The sequence below is a fragment of the Macrobrachium rosenbergii genome, chromosome 23, assembly GCF_040412425.1.
Source record: "Macrobrachium rosenbergii isolate ZJJX-2024 chromosome 23, ASM4041242v1, whole genome shotgun sequence".
Lineage (NCBI taxonomy): Eukaryota > Metazoa > Arthropoda > Malacostraca > Decapoda > Palaemonidae > Macrobrachium > Macrobrachium rosenbergii.
In genome coordinates, this window is record NC_089763.1 from 61,562,045 (window position 1) to 61,583,399 (window position 21,355).

The 21,355-nt window shown below is 34.9% G+C and overlaps 1 protein-coding gene and 1 pseudogene across 2 annotated transcripts in view; one reads left to right on the plus strand and one right to left on the minus strand.

Annotated features, from left to right (window-relative positions):
- The window catches only part of GlyRS (glycine--tRNA ligase), a 615,776-nt gene that overhangs the window by 164,111 nt on the left and 430,310 nt on the right, over positions 1-21,355 (plus strand). The window lies entirely within an intron of this gene.
- On the minus strand, positions 15,912-17,652 carry LOC136851219 (piggyBac transposable element-derived protein 4-like; annotated as a pseudogene).

The following is a 21,355-nucleotide window of genomic DNA, read 5'->3' on the forward strand; positions in this document are numbered from 1 at the left end:
ATGATGATATATATATATGTACAGTGTATTTTATTATATATATATATATATATATATATATATATATATATATATATATATATATATATATATATATGTATATTATATATAATTGTATTATTATATATTTATATATATCATATAATATATAATATATATATAATATATATGTATATATATATATATATATATATATATATATATATATATATATATATTATATATATATATATATATATATATATATATATTATGCAATAATTGAAACATATAAATACACAATATTTTGATTTAAGTGGAACAAAATTAAAGCCTTTTTGATTAAAATTCATTCATTTTTTTTGAATATGAATGTATTGCATGAGTTAATAGATTAATATAATATATTAACAAAATTAATATAATGCTTATTTGGTTTAATAATGCAGCATAAGTAACCCTTTTTAATTTTATATCTTATAATGTATATTTTCTTTAACCCTTTAACGCCTACTGGATGTATTTTACGTCGACGAAAATTGTCTGTTGGGTGCCAAGTGGATATAAAATACGTTGACTACAAAAAGTTTTTTTTAAATGTTCGCGGAAAAATACTTGTAGGCCTATTTTGCGAAAAAATTTTAAATCGCGCCTTGAGGATGCTGGGAGTTCACAGATCACGCTGTTGTTTTGTTTACAAGCGTGATCCAGCTGTGCATTTTGAAATTTCTTTCTTCTCCCACTAGAAAGCATCAGCGACGAAAATCTCAGAAATTCTTTCTCAGAAATTATTTTTCATCAGTTTTAATGTTTATATGAAAATGTGTGCAATTTCATGTAGAATACAAAAAAAATAACTCATGGTTGTAGCTTTTATCAGTTTGGAAATATTTTCATATAAATCACGATGTGCCAAAATTTCAACCTTTGGTCAGCTTTGACTCTACTGAAATGGTCGAAAAACGCAATTGTAAGCTAAAACTCTTACATTCTAGTAATATTCAATCATATACCTTCATTTGGCAATAAATTGGAAGTCTCTAGCACAATATTTCGATTTATGGTGAATTTGAAAAAAAAAAACTTTTTCCTTACGTCGTTGTATTTAACTAACTCTGCCGAAAATCTCAGAAAGTCTTTCGTCACTTTGTCGTAATTTTTCCACCATTTTATATTAGCCGTTACATAAATTTTATATATATGAAAATGTGCGCAATTTCATGTAAAATACAACAAAAAACAACCCATGGTTGTAGCTTTTATAAGTTTTGAAATTTTTTCATATAAATCACGATAAGTGCCAAAATTTCAACCTTCGGTCAACTTTGACTCAACCGAAATGGTCGAAAAATGCAATTGTAAGCTAAAACTCTTACATTCCAGTAACATTCAATCATTTACCTTCATTTTGCAACAAATGGGAAGTCTCTAGCACAGCGTTTCGATTTATGGTGAATTTTTGAAAAAAACTTTTTCCTTCCCTCCGCGCGCAGTAACTTGGCTGAAAATCTCAGAATTTCTTTAGTCACCTTGTCGTAATTTTCGCACCATTTTATATTAGCCTTACATAAAGAGTTATACATTAAAATGTGCGCAATTTCATGTAGAATACAAAAAAAAATAACTCATGGTTGTAGCTTTTATCAGTTTTGAAATGTTTTCATGTAAATCACGATAAATAGGAGAAATTCGACCTACGGTCAACTTTAACTCGACCGAAATGGTCGAAAACTGCAATTGTAAGCTAAAACACTTACAGTTGAGTAATATTCAATCAGTTACCTTCATTTTGCAACAAACGGGAAGTGTAGCACAATATTTTGATTTATGATGAATTTTTGAAATAAACTTTTTTTTACGTCCGTGCGTTACGAATTCATGCATCATTTTGTGATAATATTTTCTCTGTGTTGCTTTAATTGTTTTACAATTTGTTATATACCAAAATCATCGCAATTTAGTGTACAATACAACGAAAAAAAAATAACTCATTAGCTTTAACCGTTTTGCTCACAGCGCGATTTGTATACAATTATATATGAATTTTTTTGCTGTCATATATTCCAATATTTATATATGATAATTATATTTTTTTTCATTTCTGATGATTGCATACTAAACTTCAGGCAATGACAAAAAAAGGAGCCAAAAATGAACTCTTAATCTTAAAAACTAAGCGTGCTGTGATTTAAAAAAAAAACTTTTTTCCGCTTCCGTGCTAACTCCCGAACACTGCCGGCAAACGGCAGACACTTTTGTAAATAGAGGCTCGGCGTTTAAGGGTTAATTGATTTGCTAAATCTTCATTTTTTCAGATATTTTATACAACCATGAGATTAACAAATAAACAGAGAGTAAAAGCAATTTAATTGTACTATCAAAACAATAAAAATCATGCTGAAACCGCAAGATTGTTATCAGCTGAATTTAACATCCCAAGGGTGCAAAGCCAAAATATCATTTGTATTGAACATTATTAAACCAAATAAGCATCACATTGATTTTGTTAATATATTATATTAATCTATTAACCTGTGGCAATACATTCATGTTCGAAAAAATAAAGGATAATCAAAATGGCTTTAATTTTGTTCCACTTAAACAAAGGAAAATAGTTTTTTATAAATTTATGACCTGTATATAAATATATATATATATATATATATATATATATATATATATATATATATATATATATATATATATATATATATATATATGTGTGTGTGTGTGTGTGTATTTCATATATATGCATTTCATATATAATGGACCCCAGGAAGAATATTTTTTTTCACGGTTCCAGATGCTGAGGTGTCTGTGTGGAACATATACAGTATACACATTATTCACAGAAAATTTGCCCATTCGTGGTATTTTTCTTAGAGAAATACTCACAGATTACTGTATTTTTATATTTTCATGACTAAATGCACTTTGTGATAAAACTATGAAGATGTTCAGGTATAAGCATTTTTAGAGGGATTTTTGGTATTTTGAACTATCAATATAGGCAGTTATAAACCTTTTGAGAAAGCTTTCAAGTATTCACGGATTTTAGCTATTTGCAGGGGGTAGTGGTACGCATATCCTGTGGGATCGACTGTATATATATACAGTTATACCCCAAACTTGCGCGATCGAGTTAAATGCGAATTCACAGACACGTGAACTATTCATTGGAACCTAAGTAATTGCCATGCACAAGTTTTTCACAGACACACGAACATTTGCAAATACTGAGAAACCCTGCAAAAGTGTTTGTTTAACCCTTAGACGCCTACTGGACGTACCATACGTCGACTAAAATTGTCTGTTGGGTGTCAAGTGGACGTACCATACGTCGACTAAAAATGCTTTTTTAAATATTCGCGGAAAAATAATTATAGCCTAGTTTGCATTAAAGGTTTTAAATCACGCGCCTTGAGGGATGCTGGGAGTTCACGGATCAAGCTGTTGTTTTGTTTATAAGCGTCACCCAGACGCCGCATGCGCAAATTCCCTCCTTCGTACCAGAAAGCATCAGCGCCAACATCGTCCGAGAGCGATTTTTTGACGCATCCGTTTTTGCAGAACTTTGGCGAGTGTTTGCGTATTTGTGAGGCAACAGGACATTTGCAGAGATGTCTCAACGTCGTCAGGACTGTGAAAGGCGCTTACTGCCTGTCGGTAGTGAGCGTGTGAGACGAGTTTTAGACTGGGATGCTGGAGAGGGACCAAGTACCCAAGATGACCCAGCTTCTCAATGCCGTGTTGTGCGTACGTGTGACCGTGGGGACCAAGGACCACATCCCGTGCCTTTACGACCCCTAGGAAGCATCGGGGTGTCCTGAGGGGCATCTGAAAGCATTTGGGAGCCCTCCAACAAAAGGACATTGACGAGTACTTGTCAGAGCTCGATCGAGAGCAGGTGGGAAGTCCCGATTTCAGTGGCAGTTGGTCATCCAGTGATGAGGACATCACGCCTGATGTTAGTGATGACAGTATTTTGCCCCAATGTCCGTATGGGAGCCACAGGAGGAAAGTGAATTGGAATTTAGTGGTTTCAGTGCGTATGAGGAGAGTCTGAGGAGGAGGAGGGAGGCCCGATTGTGGCTGGTGGGGACGAGACAGAAAGTGATGGTGAAAGTGAGGGAGACAGACCAGCTGGGAGGGTGGGAGTCGCGAAGACGGCGTGCCCATGCGGCGCGCGCGAGTACAGGCCCGTAGAAGGTCGCAACGTCGCGGCAGCTTGGGTGAAGGCCGTTCGTCCGAAAGTGATGAGGGTGGTTGGAGGACCCCACCCCACCTAACATGCACCCATTCACGGCAGCACCTGGACTGACCGTCCCTGTGCCTCTCACTGCACTGGGGTTCATTCAGCTCTTCCTGACACGGGAATTACGCTCGGTACTGCCGTGAGGAACTGCAGACGACGTTGTCGTATCGCTGGCGGGCTGCAACCTCACGGACATGGCGCATTTTTTGGGACTCCACATTTTTTGGAATGATACCTGCTGCGACGTCAGGCAATATTGAGGCGAATTTTTTTGCGCGCCCAATGTGCCCGGCATTATCCCCGTGATAGTTTCCTGGCGATGGACAGGTATTTCAACGCTTCAACCGAAGGGCTGTACCCTGAATAACCCCGACCGCCTCATCTTAGTCCGTCCAGTGTTGGAGTACATTCGTGAACGGTGCCAGTTTGTCGTGGTTCCTTCCAAGAACCTTTCTTTGGATGAGGGATGATGCCATACAAAGGCTGTCTAAGTATAAAAGTGTACAACCCCAAGAAGCCAAAGAAATATGGTGTAAAGTTATTTTTCATTACGGAAGCCAACACTGGATACGTCATGGACTTCTCGGTGTATTCTGGGGTCTTCTCCACGCTGCGTGACACTTTCTTCGGTCTTGTGGATCGTTTCCGTAACCAGGGATACCACCTGTTTATGGATAATTATTATAACTCGGTATCCCTGGCCCAGGAACTGTATGAAGCAGGTGTGCATGTCAGTGGTACCCTTCGGTTGGTGCGTGGGGCCCCGAATGTCCTCAAGAGGTTTGCTAGCCACCCGCAACATCTTGCAAGAGGAGAGACAGAGTGGCGGCGGAAGGGAGATGTCTTCGTCATCATCTGTTGGAAGTGGGTCCGACTCGTGCCCATGATTACTGACGAGTCATGAGCCCATCCAAGAAGAGATCATTCAGCAGAAGAAGACACGCCGGCAGGGCCGAGTTACGTATGAGGAGTTTTTGTGTCCAACGCCCTACTGTCATCGGGCACTACAACAGGCACATGGGAGGAGTTGATCTCTTTGATCAACTCATCCAGTATTATCCTTCGCCAGGAGAACCAGGAGGTGGTCACAGAAGCTCGTCAAATACCTCCTTCAGTTGGCCCTCCAGAATGCCTACATCCTTTACTGTGGGTGCAATTCTGACCTTTCGGAGGTTGACCCACATCCAGTTTCTTGAGGTGGCTGGGAATGCCTCATAAACTTCAACCCAGAGGAGTGGCCTTCCAACACGCCCCCTGCCCCCGAGCTCCAGCTCTGCCCCGAGAGGAAAGGGCAGATGTCGCTAGGAGGGCCAACCTCGGTCTTCCTGCTCCTGCCGACGCCGCTCCTGCTGCCGCCGCCCTTGAAGATGCCACCGCCCTGGATGATGCCGCCGCCCTGGATGATGCCGCCGCCCTTGGTGATGCTGCCGCCCTCCCTCACATTCCAGTGTCCCGTTGGGTAGTCGACCCTGTGTGTCGGCTGCAGGCAGGAGATCACACTGGAGCTCCTAGAAGGGCGTAAACAGAAACCCGGCATCGTCTGTCGCACCTGCAGGTAGCACTTTGCAGGTTCGAGGAGTGTAACTGCAAGTACCACACTGCGGTTATATATTGGAGTGCACCTACGGAGCGACACCGGAGGGCGCAGCGGGCCGCCAGTGCGGCCCATCTGCATGGGCGCGTGCCTCCTCCTCCGCCTGTGCCTCGTCATGTCGAGAGGAAAAAAATGCAAGACTCTTCAATGGAGGAGGGAGAAAACAAGAACAGAACGAAGAGTCAGGATTACAGTGAGTATTCTGCATTGAATTTATTTTTAGTTTTATATTTATTACAAGTTTTTATATATCTGTATTTATTGGTGTTTTGTATATTATTTTGTTTTATGCAAAAACAAAGTTTTTCACAAGCATTCCTTTTAGTTATGTATTCGTACCAAAGTAGAAAACAATATAATATTATATATATGTGTATATATATATATATATATATATATATATATATATATATATATATATATATATATATATATATATATATATATATATATATATATATATATATATATATATATATTTTTTTTTTTTTTCATTTAGGTCTTTTTGGGTAAGCAAAAATGTAATATTTTGGTGATATTCAATCCTTTACCTGCATCTTGCAACAAACGGAAAGTCTCTAGCACAATATTTTGATTTATGGTGAATTTTTTGAAAAAACTTTTCCTTAACATGTGTGGAAATCCACTGAAAATGTCAGCATTTCTTGAGTCACCTTGTCGTAATTTTTTCAGCAGTTTTATATTATTCGTTACATAAAGTGTTATACATTAAAATGTGCGCAGTTTCATGTAGAATACAAAAAAAAATAAATCATTCTTTTAGCTCTTAATAGTTTTCAAATATTTTCATTTTAAATCACGATAACTGACAAAATTTTAACATTCTGTCAACTTTGACTCGACGAAATGCTCGAAAAACGCAATCGTAGGCCAAAAATTCTTACTTTCTAGTAACAATCAATCATTTACCTTTATTCTGCAACAGACGGAAAGTCTCTAGCACAATATTTCGATTTATGGTGAATTTTTGAAAAAAACTTTTCTGCTCCGCTGGAAATCCACTGAAAATGTCATAATTTCTTGAGTCACCTTGCCGTAATTTTTTCGCCATTTTATATTATTCATTACATAAAGTGTTATACATCAAAATGTGTGCAATTTCATGTAGAATACGAAAAAAAATAAATTCTTTTAGCTCTTAACAGTTTTCAAATATTTTCATTTAACACGTTGACTGCGATTGGCAATGCTGTGAAACGGCCCAATGGGCGTTCTCTTTAAACCCTCATAAAATCAGTAACTAGCTAGCTATTGACGTGAGAGTTGTTATGGTGTATCCCTAAGGTAAGCCGAGTGCTCAGCCAGTGTAAAAAGCGTGACTTTATGTGGTACACTAGCCTGACATAACAAAAGTCTTAATTACAGGCGTTGTGTACCTAATATGGACATAATAGATGTGGTCATATATGGCTCATGTCGCCCAAAACTATTAGAGACAGTTCTGCTGGCGTTGTGTGCCAAATATGGTCACACTGTGGATGTTCAGTTATGGTGCATATCGCTCAGACTGATCTAGGGAATTTTATGCAACGTGTACCAGGCGTGGCTCATACTCAGTGTGACTCTAAAGGCACACATCGCCTGAATGATTGCACACGTTACTATAAGCGATATGTACCACATGTGGTCAACTGAAAAATGTGTAGAATTTCAATATATTGTTATTTTATAACAGATTTATTAGTCATTTGGTGTTTTGCAGACACATATGCACACACACGCACATGTATGTACATGCACACACACACACACACACACACACACACATATATATATATATATATATATATATATATATATATATATATATATATGTATGTATATGTATATATATATAACCTTTGTATGTTTTCATGTGTACATGAAATTTGTAGTACACACACATGTGCATATAGGAATATATATAAACATACACATGAATATAATACATATAAGATGCACATACATGTTACAGACAGACACACATTAGGAAACATATATACAGGCTGTATTTTTGGTAATATAAATTTGTATTTTGCATAAATAAAAGTATTTATATACAAGTAAATCATTTAGGTCTTCTGCAGTTCTTATTCATATACTGTATCTGCCCATCTGTATACAGTAATATACGTGTCTATCCATATATATATATATATATATATATATATATATATATATATATATATATATATATATATATATATATATACACATACATACATACATACATACATACATACATACATACATACATGCATTACATACACACATATATATATAGACTGATATACAAATTACCCATTGTCCCAATATGATGAAAAGTTAATTTGTTTTTCTTATGTAGAAGCAAAACAGAAAGAATATTAATTTTATACTTGTACTCTAAATACTACATGATTTCCTTCATCATACAAAATATAAATGGATATTTTTCACCAAGAAAAAGGACACTATTAGGTATTATTTTACTTATGGACATTAATTGCTTTCAACATGAAATATAGGTTTTTCTGTTGTATTATGATGTGATTTGAATAATTTTGAGGTTTATTTCCGCCAGCAAATGAATACTTATCCTTCCCGGCAAATGATATATACAAAATTAATAAAATTACGACTTGTCAGAATACTGCACCCCCTCTCCATAGCTAACACGGCAAAACTGTAATCAGTAAACACAGTTTTGCCGTATTAGCTATGGAGAGAGGGGCTGCAGTATTCTGACAAGTCGTAATTTTATTAATTTTGTATACAGTATATCATTTGCGGGAAGGATAAGTATTCATTTATATGAAAATAAACCTCAAAATCATGCAAATCACATCATAATACAACGAAAAAACCTATGTTTTATGTTGAAAGCAATTAATGTCCATAAGTAAAATAACACCCACTATTAATTTTTTTCAGAAGTAAAATGTTTTACCAAACTGATTTATTTTTCTACTGAATTTATATAAATATAATCTAGGTTAAAAGGATAGCATTTTTGTTGATCTAATGATAATGTTTTCTATTTTTTACTGAAAGAAAGAAAGAATTAAAAAAAAAAATATGCCCCTTTTGCCAGCATATGAAGATTATTTTCAGTAATAAATAAAGTGTTTAGTTAACGTTCTAGTTTAATTTAATTAACTTCCAATATATTACAATAATATTTTGGTATAAAAAGCCCATTTTGATTAAATTTTGGATACTTGAAAAAGATATAATTTTAGCATGTGTACCACATAGGGTACACATCGCTCATTCAGAGAGTCCCCTGTGAACCATATATGGAGCACATAGCAGTCAACGTGTTAAATCACGATAACTGACAAAATTTTAACATTCGGTCAACTTTGACTCGACCAAAATGCTCGGAAAAACGCAATCGAGGCCAAAATTCTTACATTCTAGTAACAATCAATCATTTACCTTTATTCTGCAACAAACGGAAAGTCTCTAGCACAATATTTCGATTTATGGTGAATTTTTGAAAAACTTTTTCCTTCGCTCCGCGCGTGGGAAATCCACTGAAAATGTCAGCATTTCTTGAGTCACCTTGCCGTAATTTTTTCGCCGTTTTATATTATTCGTTACATAAAGTGTTATACATGAAAATGTGTGCAATTTCATGTAGAATACAAAAAAAATAAATCATTCTTTTAGCTCTTAACAGTTTTCAAATATTTTCATTTAAATCACGATAACTGACAAAATTTTAACATTCGGTCAACTCTGACTCGACCAAAATGCTCGAAAAACGCAATCGTAGGCCAAAATTCTTACTTTCTAGTAACAATCAATCATTTACCTTTATTCTGCAACAAACGGAAAGTCTCTAGCACAATATTTCGATTTATGGTGAATTTTTGAAAAAAACTTTTTCCTTCGCTCCGCGCGTGGGAAATCCACTGAAAATGTCATCATTTCTTGAGTCACCTTGCCGTAATTTTTTCGCCATTTTATATTATTCATTACATAAAGTGTTATACATCAAAATGTGTGCAATTTCATGTAGAATACAAAAAAAAAAAAAAATTCTTTTAGCTCTTAACAGTTTTCAAATATTTTCATTTAAATCACGATAACTGACAAAATTTTAACATTCTGTCAACTTTGACTCGACCGAAATGCTCGAAAAACGCAATCGTAGGCCAAAATTCTTACATTCTAGTAACAATCAATCATTTACCTTTATTCTGCAACAAACGGAAAGTCTCTAGCACAATATTTCGATTTATGGTGAATTTTTGAAAAAACTTTTTCCTTCGCTCCGCGTGCGGGAAATCCACTGAAAATGTCAGCATTTCTTGAGTCACCTTGCTGTAATTTTTTCGCCGTTTTATATTATTCGTTACATAGAGTAGAATACAACAAAAAATAAATCATGCTTTTAGCTTTTACAATTTTTGAAATATTTTCATATAAATAACGATAAATAGAAAAAAATCAACCTTCGGTCAACTTTAACTCAATCGAAATGGTAAAAAAATGCAATTGTAAGCTTTATGGTGAATTTTTGAAAAAACTTTTTTTTACGTTCGTGCGTTACGAATTCATGCATCATTTTGTGATAATATTTTCTCTGTGTTGCTTTAATCGTTTGACAATCTGTTATATACCAAAATCATCGCAATTTAGTGTCAATACAACTAAAAAAAATTAACTCATTAGCTTTAACCATTTTGCTTACAGCGCGATTTGTATACAATTATATACGAGTTTTTTTTTTTCGCTGTCATATATTCCAATATTTATATATGATAATGATATTTTTTTCATTTCTGATGGTTGCATACTAAACTTCAGGCAATGAGAAAAAAAGGAGCCAAAAATGAACTCTTAATCTTAAAAACTAAGCATGCTGTGATTTTTTGAAAAAAACTTTTTCCGCAAGCGCTACCTCAAACGCCGCCGGATGGCATACGGGAGACGTTTTTGTAAATAGGGCTTCGGCGTTTAAGGGTTAATTTTCTGTGTAATTTGTAAGTTTTCAAGTTTTTATGTGTAAATTAAATAACATTAAATAATAAAAGTAATAATCTCTCTCTCTCTCTCTCTCTCTCTCTCTCTCTCTCTCTCTCTCTCTCTCTCTCTCTCTCTCTCTCTCTCTCTCTCTCTCTCTCTTTTACTGAGATGAGAGAATTTTTAAGGTACATGTATATGTTTATTTGTTTTGTATGATAAATTTTTTACCTAATAAGTACTGATTTTCAAATATTAAGATGATAATAATAATAATAATAACAATAAAACTGTAATTACAAAATTCGTATGTGATACGTATTTTAACAAACATCTTTCCCCACATCTTTTGTAAGAAGCTCGAAGGCAAAGCTGTCAGACATGTCGATTTAACATGACAAGAAAGGGGAGTGTTGCTGATTAGCGGGTCTAAGGTATCTCTCTCTCTCTCTCTCTCTCTCTCTCTCTCTCTCTCTCTCTCTCTCTCTCTCTCTCTCTCTCTCTCTCTCTCTCTCTCTCTCTGTTTCCATAATTCATAAAAAATTTCAGTCTCTTAAGGACAACTGTTATCTCTCTCTCTCTCTTTCTCTCAGTTAGCACAACCTGCATTTTACTGTTTCTCTGTATGTCTTTAACTGTACAGTAGATAATTTTAAATTGATCTAATTTTACCTGTACCGTCTACAAATAGTGAATGCGCCCGTTCTAAAACATAGAGACATAGAGCATTTCAGAACAAAGAGAAAGAGACAGAATAAAGAAGTTTTTAAAAACGAGGTTGAGAAGACTTCTAAAAATAGATTGGTGGAATGGGGAGAGAGAGAAATAGTATATTATTCTCTGCACTCTCCCATATTCTTTTGTCAACCATTTATTCCTTTTTCAAGGGTAATGTATTAAGCTAACTTTTAAATGAAATTACAGTAACTTTCATTTCATTTAAAAGTTAGTTTAATAGTGAATTTCCATCTTTTGATGTCTAATGTAAGAATAATTTCTCTCTCTCTCTCTCTCTCTCTCTCTCTCTCTCTCTCTCTCTCTCTCTCTCTCTCTCTCTCTCTCTCTCTCTCTCTCTCTCTCTCCATAGTAATTGATAAATAATTTCACTCTCTTAAGTAAAGACAACCCTTATCTCTCTCTCTCTCTCTCTCTCTCTCTAGTTCTTCTTTGGACGAATCGGTAGAGTTCTCGGCTAGCACTCTGTTAGGCCTGAGTTCGCGTCTCCAGCCGGCCAATGAAGAATTTGAGGAATTTATTTCTGGTTATAGAAATTCATTTCTCGGTGTAATGTGGTTCGGATTCCACAATAAGCTGTAGGCCCTGTTGCTAGGTAACCAGTTGGTTCTTAGCCTTGTAAAATAAGTCTAATCCTTTGGGCCAGCTGTAGGAGAGCTGTTAATCAGCTCAGTGGTCTGGTTAAACTAAGGTATACTTAACTTTTTTCTCTCGTTCATGGTTAGCGCTCACACATTTTTACAACTTATTATTTTTGTGTACATCTTTACCTGTACAGTAGATAGTTTAAATTGATCTAATTTTACCTTTACTATCTACTAAGTGTAAATGCGTTAGTGTGGCAAATACATTCTAAAACACAGAGAAATAATAACTAAGAGTTGTATTAGTCCAAATAAAAGACACTTTGTTTATGAAAAAAACATTTCAGAATAAAGAGAAAGAGATGTAGAATAAAGAAGTTATTAAAAAAAGGTTGAGAACACTTCTAAAAATAGATCAGTCGGATGGGGAGAGAGACAGAAATTCTCTTCCAACTCTCTATTTTTATTTCAACCATTTATTTCTTTTTTTAAGGGCAATGTATTAAGGAAACTTTTAAATGAAATTACAGTAACTTTAATTTCATTTGAAAGTTAGCTTAATAATTTGGGAGCATGATTAATGATTAAAGTCATGTTTAGTGTTTAAATTTAGAAATAAGCATTTGTTAGCATTTTTGGAGACCGTGCCAAATTTACGCAAAAATTTGCATTGTGCAAGGGGTTCTGGAACCTAAAACCTTGCGTAAGTTCAGGGTATGACTGTATATAATATGTATATACATACACAGTCAACCCCCGGGATTCGCAGGGGATAGGAACAACAACCACCCGTGAATAGCGAAAATCCACGAATACTTGGCCCCCTCTAAAAATGCTTATAACTGCCTATTTTGATTGTAGCTCAAACACTAAATATACTTTAAACTGTCATCCTACACCACATATACCTTAAACTATCATCCTAAAACACTTTTAATATAATTTCAAAGTCATCTTACAACATTACCATTAAAAATATATCACTCACAGCTTCGTGTGAAAGCTAATCAAGTTACTCCCTGAGAGAGAGAGAGAGAGAACAAAAATACATTTGCACATTAAAAATATTTAATACAGTAGTGACAGTCATACACAAAGGTAAATATTGTTACAAAACTAAGTCATAAGAATATACGGTATCAGTAAACATTAAACTAAAATCAATCATAAAAAAAAAGAGGGAACACCCTCACAAAGCATCAGAATATAAGCGATAAATGTAATGAATAAACTGACTTACCTTGATATCACATCTAAGTAAACAGAGAATTGGAGGTCACCTTGGTAAATTATAACCAGTAAATGCTTTAAACTGAATTTATTTACAAATGAAGCAATCAAGAAGTTAATATTTAAGGGCTGACTTAGTAGCAAGCAAGCACATACAAGGAGCAATAAAAGCTCGACACTGCATATCAAATTGCTGAATCTGAAAAGGCTACCGCCCTGAAATAGTTCGACACGTACAGTATGTGAGTTTAATGCGGACTGTTTAGAAGATCTTTGGTTGGTAACGCAACTGGTTCATTAAGGGGGGAACTGTTTAGTTCCCCGAAACTGCATAGTCAGAAGACTCTTGCACATGGCAGTTAAACGTCTAAGCTATTTTTGGTTCACAAGGCAGGGGCAGACTGCTCGAAGAGCCAGATAACAGGATTCTGGAAGAGAATTCCAGGTTAGCATTCAAACCCAATGATGTTCTCTCACATGAAATTGCTTATGCATGATGGAGGAATTGATCAATTAGATTATTTAGCACATGGTAACACTATGGTGGGAATGATCTAATTATGATCACTGAACTAATTTAACCCTCTCACTGCGGAGAACGACAATAGTTCCTGTAGATGCTTGCGTCTTCGCTGCGTAGAACGACTTTTCTCTGTGCCACATAAGAAATTTTTTGCTAAACGCATCTTGCAGATGAGTATTTGGTTTCTACATACTGCCATCTGTTGCCAATTTTATGAACTACTCAGGGGGTGAAATGCTCTTCAATCTTCTCTCAAGTCATTCACTGAATTTGGTAAGTTTTTATTTTTATGCTATGTCAACATGAAATTATGATATATATCCATATTTTATGATAGCAGCATATATATTTTGCTGTAGAAATCAGTATTATTCATAGATTTATTGTAGTCATGCTAGCCAAAGTTCCTTTACCGAAAGTGAAAGTTTGTTTACATTAGGAGCTGAAGGATTGCCATGACAGTTTCATGAATATATATGTATTTCATCGTGAATGAAGTTCAAAATGTGACAGATAATGGTGTTTCCAGATATTGATACAGTAAACCCCCCGTGTTCGCGTTCTCATGGTTCGCAGACTCACATATTCGTGGGTTTCTCTGTGGAACATATCTAGCCATTTTTCGCGGAAAATTTGCCCGTTCACGGTATTTTTCACTGAGAAATATTCACTGATTACTGTATTTTCATATAATTTTCATGAATAAATGCACTTTTTGTGATAAAACTATTAAAATACTCAGGTATAAGCATTTTTACTGTTTTTTTTTTTTTTTGTTTAAGCTATCAAAATGGGCAGTTCTAAGTGTTTTTAGAGGGGTTTTAAGCATTCGCGGATTTGACCTATAGGGGCCAATAAGAACAACATAGAATTACTTGAGACATTCAAGATAATTAACCCCTCTCTCCCCTATTTCTACGGTCTCCTGAAAACACGTAGAGATGGGACTCCTTTATGTACCATAATATCTAGCAGGGGCTCTTTCATGTGTAAATTATCAAAATGGCTTGCAGACCTGTTATCACCCTTTCTAGGAACCTTCTCGTCCTCCCACGTCAAACATGCAGAGGATTTTATACAAAAACTTAATAGTTTAAACATCCCCTCAAATAACATCAAATTGCTCAGCCCCGACATGGAGTCATTATATACTAAAGTCCCGATCGCCGACATGATGTCTTTTTTAAAGAGGAAGTTACAACCATATGAAGACCATTTTCCTCTTGGCATAGATAAAACTCTCAAACTTATCAACCTCTGTGTAACTAACAACGTGTTCTCTTTCAATGGTAAGTTTTACAAACAAAAATTTGGCTGTAGCATGGGCAGTCCCCTATCACCTCTTTTAGCAAACTTGTACATGGAATGTTTTGAAACAGAAATTTTGTCGTCTATCAAACCCCGTAATATGATCTGGCTTAGATACGTAGATGATGATTTTACTTTCTGGGACAATAGATGGGGAGACTTTAATGAATTTTTAATAAGCTAAATTCGCTAGTTCCGACCATAAAATTCAGAACAGAAGGCGAAAAGGATGGAAAACTGCTGTTCCTAGATGTACTGATCATAAGAGAACAGAACAGATATGCATTTATAGTATATAGAAAACCCACTTTCGCTGTTTCCTACATTCATTTCTTAAGCTACCACAATGTCTCCGTAAAGATCATGGTAGGGTGCAACTTATTCCTCAGAGGACTTAGGATATGTTCAAATGGGTACCTAGATAAAGAATTAAACACGATCCGCCAACACCTAACGCAACTATATCCACCACACATTATCGAGAGGGCTATTAACAAAGTGAATAAAATATACTATAGAGGTCCCACTCACAACAAACAAATAGATTTTAACAAAAAAATAAAGCTTCCGTACAACGAAAACACCCAAAAAGCCACCGAACAACTCAGGTCTAACAATCCTTTTATTTTCCATTATCCCAAATCCATCGGGAGTTCGCTCATTAACGTATACTTAACCCTTTCGTTGCGGATTTACAAATACGTACGTTTCACAGCTTTGTGCACATTTTCAATGAAAAATTGAAAATGCTTAAAATTTACTGAAACCAATTTTTGTGTGTTCTAGAACCATTGTATTTTCAGAATTTCACAATATTTTTGCTTGGATATATCATTTTCGGACGTAAATTATTCGATAAAAGGGTAAAAATGAAGAAAAATGGCACAAATTCTTTTTCTTAGATGACTTTATTAATTTCACCAATAATCCTCTAGCAAATTCATCAATGTCTCATACTTTTATTTTCCACATTGGCAACGTTTTTTGTACACTTTAAAGGTATGATAAGTCTCAAAACATGGAATGATACAAAGAGGTGGTTTTTCAACACACTGATCACAAAAATAGGTTGTTTGCTTTCTCTTACATTCTCCTTTACCTTTCTTCAAGCAATTCTTTGGCAAGATAGAGCATACAATACACTGGGGTTTGTGGTTTTTGTCAACATACTGTGCTGGAAAATGCCTTTCAGTTAGTCTAGATTCCATAGGATTTGAATACCTATACCTACCCCTTCTTTGAGTTTTGCTCCCCTTATACCCTTCTAACAAAGTGTTAATAATTTTTTCCCTGAATTTTTTTTTTATCAAGCATGGCAGTGGGATTCTGGATATTATAACATATGTTTGAGTTTACTAATGCTGCCTCAACTATAAAGTGCCAGATGGGTTGGTACCATTTCTGGCTCTTTCTTTTGTAAGGATATGTTGAACAAAGTTGATCAAACTTATCAACTCCCCCCATATACTTATTATATTCTACATGAACGGAGGGCTTATCAATTTCTCTGTCACCTTTCTTTGAATGAATTTTCACTTTATATGTACCTACTGTCCCAAAACTAGACAGTAAATTAACCCTGGTTGTATCTTGCCAAGAACAAGCAAGCATTTTACCATCACTTTTCACCCATGTTACTGGTAAAGCTCCCTTTTTCACAGTTATTTGTTTCATTTCAGCTGGCAGACCCTTCCTATTTATCCTAACTGTTCCACAAGCTAAAGTTTTTTTCTCAAGTAGTTTGTCATAAAGATCCACACTGTTATAAAAACTGTCCATGTAAATAATATGACCTTTGTTTTCATAACTCTCTAACAAAGACAAAACAACATGAGTACCCAACCCTTCTGATGGCTGACGTGCAGAATCCTTCCCAGTATATATACATTAAATTTAAGCAGGTAACCTATATGTGCATCTGTCATTGACCTTACCTTTATTCCCCATTTAGTTGAAGGCTTTGATGGTAAATATTGTTTGAAAAATAGTCTACCTTTAAATTTTATCATGCTTTCATCAATACTGATTTCTTTATTGCTTACATAGTACTTCCCATATAAATCTTTTACCATATCTAATATTGGCCTGATCTTAGTTAGTCTATCATTTCCATCTTTCTTATCATTATCACTAAAATGAATAGCTGATCTAATCAACTGATACTTATCCCTTGAAAAAACTTCTCTGAAGCCAGGGGTATCAAATAAAAAGCTACTTTCACTAAAGTAACTTTCAATTGTGGGTTTATGAAGTATACCCATTGCTATTTCAATAGCAACAACAGCTTTTATGTCATCAGAAGTTACATCTGACCACTGGTGGTATCTTGATCTTCTTGGCAAAGGATGTTTTGTAGCTATCATTGATTTAAAATACTTATTAGTTTCTTTTGCAACATGTTCATAAATTTTTTCTGGAAAAAATCTTGTTAAACAATCGTAAGATTTAAGTTTTCAAAATCAATTATCTTATGGGAAGCTGTGTAATCAAGAACATTACCTAATTGAATAGGGTCATTATTATTAGCAATTTTATTCCAATACAATGAATTTATGGTTGATGAGCATGTTGCTGGAACATCTTCATCCATATCATCATCATCATCATCATCATTTGGTGTAGGATCGTCTATATCTGACCCAAATTCTGAATCAGATCCAAATAAAATGTCATCAATTTCTTCCAAAGATAACTCACGAGAAGTAGAGGCCATCTTATACCTATAAAAGAAAAGGAAAAAATAACTAGGCTATGCCCAGAGTTAAAGGGAAAAATTAAAGGGACAAAGTCAGCTGACTAATCAAAACAAAGCAATTTCGAGTATTTCGCCAATAGTATATCGTATATTTGATTTTATTACTAAATGCAAGGTTTATTCTATTGAAAAACAAGAATTTATCTACAAATTTGATCTCATATTTGTATGCACCTTGTCATATGTAAACAAATTTGAAAACAAATTATTCTAAATTTATTTGACTATTATTCATTTACTTAAGTAAATATGTTTATCAGTATCTGGAAACACCATTATCTGTTACATTTTGAACTTCATTCACGATGAAATACATATATATTTGTGTAATTGTCATGGCAACCCTTCAGATCCTAATGTAAACAAGCTATCACTTTCGGTAAGGGAACTTTGGCTAGCGTTATATGACGATAAATCCATGAATAATATTGATTTATATAGCAAAATACATATGCTGCTATCGTAAAATATGGATATATATCATTATTTCATGATGACATAGCGTAAAAATAACAAAAACTTAGCAAATTCAGTGAATGACTTGAGAGAAGATTGAAGAGCGTCTAAGCCAGTGAGTAGTTCATAAAATCGGCAACAGATGGCAGTATCTAGAAGCTGAATACGTCATCTGAAAGAGGCGCATAGTAAAAATTTCTCACGTGACGCGGAGAAAAGTCGTTCTCCGCAGCGAAGATGCAGGCATCTATGGCGACTATTGACGTTCTCCGCAGCAAAATGGTTAAATAACAAAGGGGAAGAAGCCGAAGTTTACAAGATACCGTGCAGCAATTGTAATGAGATTTACGTAGGGGAGACAGGTAGATCGCTCTTGCAAAGAATAATAGAGCACAAAAGATCGGTACGATATGCTTCGGAGAGATCGGGGATTTTCCTACATATCAGAGATACAGGCCATTCCATAAACTGGAGTGGGGCGGAGCTGGTTTTCAAAAGTAGCTGTCCGTACAAAAGAAAGATGCTGGAATATGCTATCATCAATCAAACCAACAATATGAACTTGTCAGGAGGACATTGGAAATCGGACGACATCGATGCTTTAATCCTCAGACCGCTTCTGAAGGTGTTCCAGGGAACACGACCACCAGAATCATCGCCAAACGGGAGTTAATGAGGCCAAAAACCACTAGGGAATTGTTTATTCTCCTCCTTCTTAGGAAACGGTCACCTTCAGACCATCGGAGACTTATGCCACACCTATATATGCTTTGTATATATACCCTTGAAATAATGCCACACCTATGTATGCTTTGTATATATACCCTTGTAACATTTCATCTGTCCATATTTTACCAGTGAACAGGGCCATAGAAGGAAGTGCCTGAAATATATGGTTGCAACATTCAAATAGTGTTTTATGGGCCTTTTTGTCTTCATATTATACTGTAGTATTACAGTAAAAGACATTCATATATAATATATATATATATATATATATATATATATATATATATATATATATATATATATATATATATATATATATATATATATATATATATATATATATATATATATATATATATACACACATATATACATATATATACACATATACATATACAGACAGTCTCTGGAGTTACGATGGGCTCAGGTTACACATTCTGAGTTTATGACGCTTTTCAAATATATTAATAAAAAAATTATTTCCTTGGTTACAACGCTTCTTCCAGGTTTATGACACTGACAACGCCGATCCGATGGACGAAATACAGTAAACCCCCCGTATTCGCGTTCTCGTGGCTCGCGGACTCGCCCATTCGTGGGTTTCTCTGTGGAACATATCTAGCCATCATTCGTGGAAAATTCGCCCATTCGCGATATTTTTCACTAAATTCACCAATTACTGTATTTTCATATAATTTTCTTGAATAAATGCACTTTTTGTGATAAAACTATTAAAATACTCAGGTATAAGCATTTTTACAGGGTTTTTCTTGGTTTAAGCTATCAAAATGGGCAGTTCTAAGTGTTTTTAGAGGGGTTTTAAGCATTGGCGGATTTGACCTATTCGCGGGGGGTGTGTGGGACGCATCCCCCGCGAATACGGGGGGTTCACTGTAGAGCTTCAGAATGGTCAAATTTTGGAGGTTTTCTGTTGAAAAACTCAATATAAATGCAGGTTACATTGTTTTCAAGAAACCCAAAGGATTAAAAGTAAGGTTTTCTTATGATTTTCGGTGGTATTTCGGACGATGCCAGTCCGACGCCAATCGGAAGAAATATGCATCCAAACCAGCAGAATGGTCAATATTTGGAGGGGTTTTTTTAGTGAAAAACTCATGAAAATGCAGGACTCGTTGTTTTCAAGATACCCAAAGGATTAAAAGTAAGATTCCCTTACAATTCTCGACGGTAATCAGCCAATGAAAATTCAGCTCTCACAGCACGGGACACCCAGGATACTATAAATACCGTCTGACGACCCCATTCCAACCAGAACAAGCCCACCCTTCCTTGAAAATGAACTGATGATACGGTTGGAAATGTTGGAATTCTGCTACGCCCTTAGAACAACAATGAAGACTCTACACAAGAATACAACAAATCCTGATTTCCAGAAACTACGGCGATCAAACACCACTTTTAACTTCCATTTCTTTTATGAAATAAAATTAATATTTCAAGAAACCAATTCCTTATTCAGACTATGAACATCAGCCAGTTATTAACAGATACCGGCCCTGACGAGAAGAAAGTAATAAGAATTAAGAAGACCATATATAAAATTATAAAATCAATACCACTGATGTTGCAATTCTCTTGAACAAAACGTGCTTGAAAGAGGGTCTGTTACCTCCAAATAATGATAATAATAATAAAAATAATAATACTGTAAAATTAAATACATAACTCAAAGAGAGAGAGAGACTGGTTTTCTCCCCTCCATTCAGGACAAACCCAGACCTCATTAAAGCGTAGATAGATGCTCAGAATTGATACTATTGAAATATTAAAATTATATTAGTGTACTTTTGAAATTATATTAAAATGGTATATAAGTGTTTCAGGATGATAGTATAAGCATTCTTAGAGGGTACATTGTATGATGAAATAATGATTTACAGTACTAATTTTCAAATAATATTAAGTTTAGTAAGGTTAGATAATAACATTGAATAAAAATAATAATCTCTCTCTCTCTCTCTCTCTCTCTCTCTCTCTCTCTTTTACATGAGAGAATTTTTTTGGCATGTAATATGTGTATATGCTTCTTTTGTATGATAAATAAATGATTTACCCAATAAGTACTAATTTTCAAATATTGATAAGATTAAATAATAATAACAGTAAAATATATATAATATAATATTTTTCATGCATTTGTGTAGTAAATTATTTAACATTTTAAACAAACAAATAGTGATTCCCAGTCTTTTTATGCTGACTTGAGAAAAGAAGGGGGGAGGGTAAATGTCAG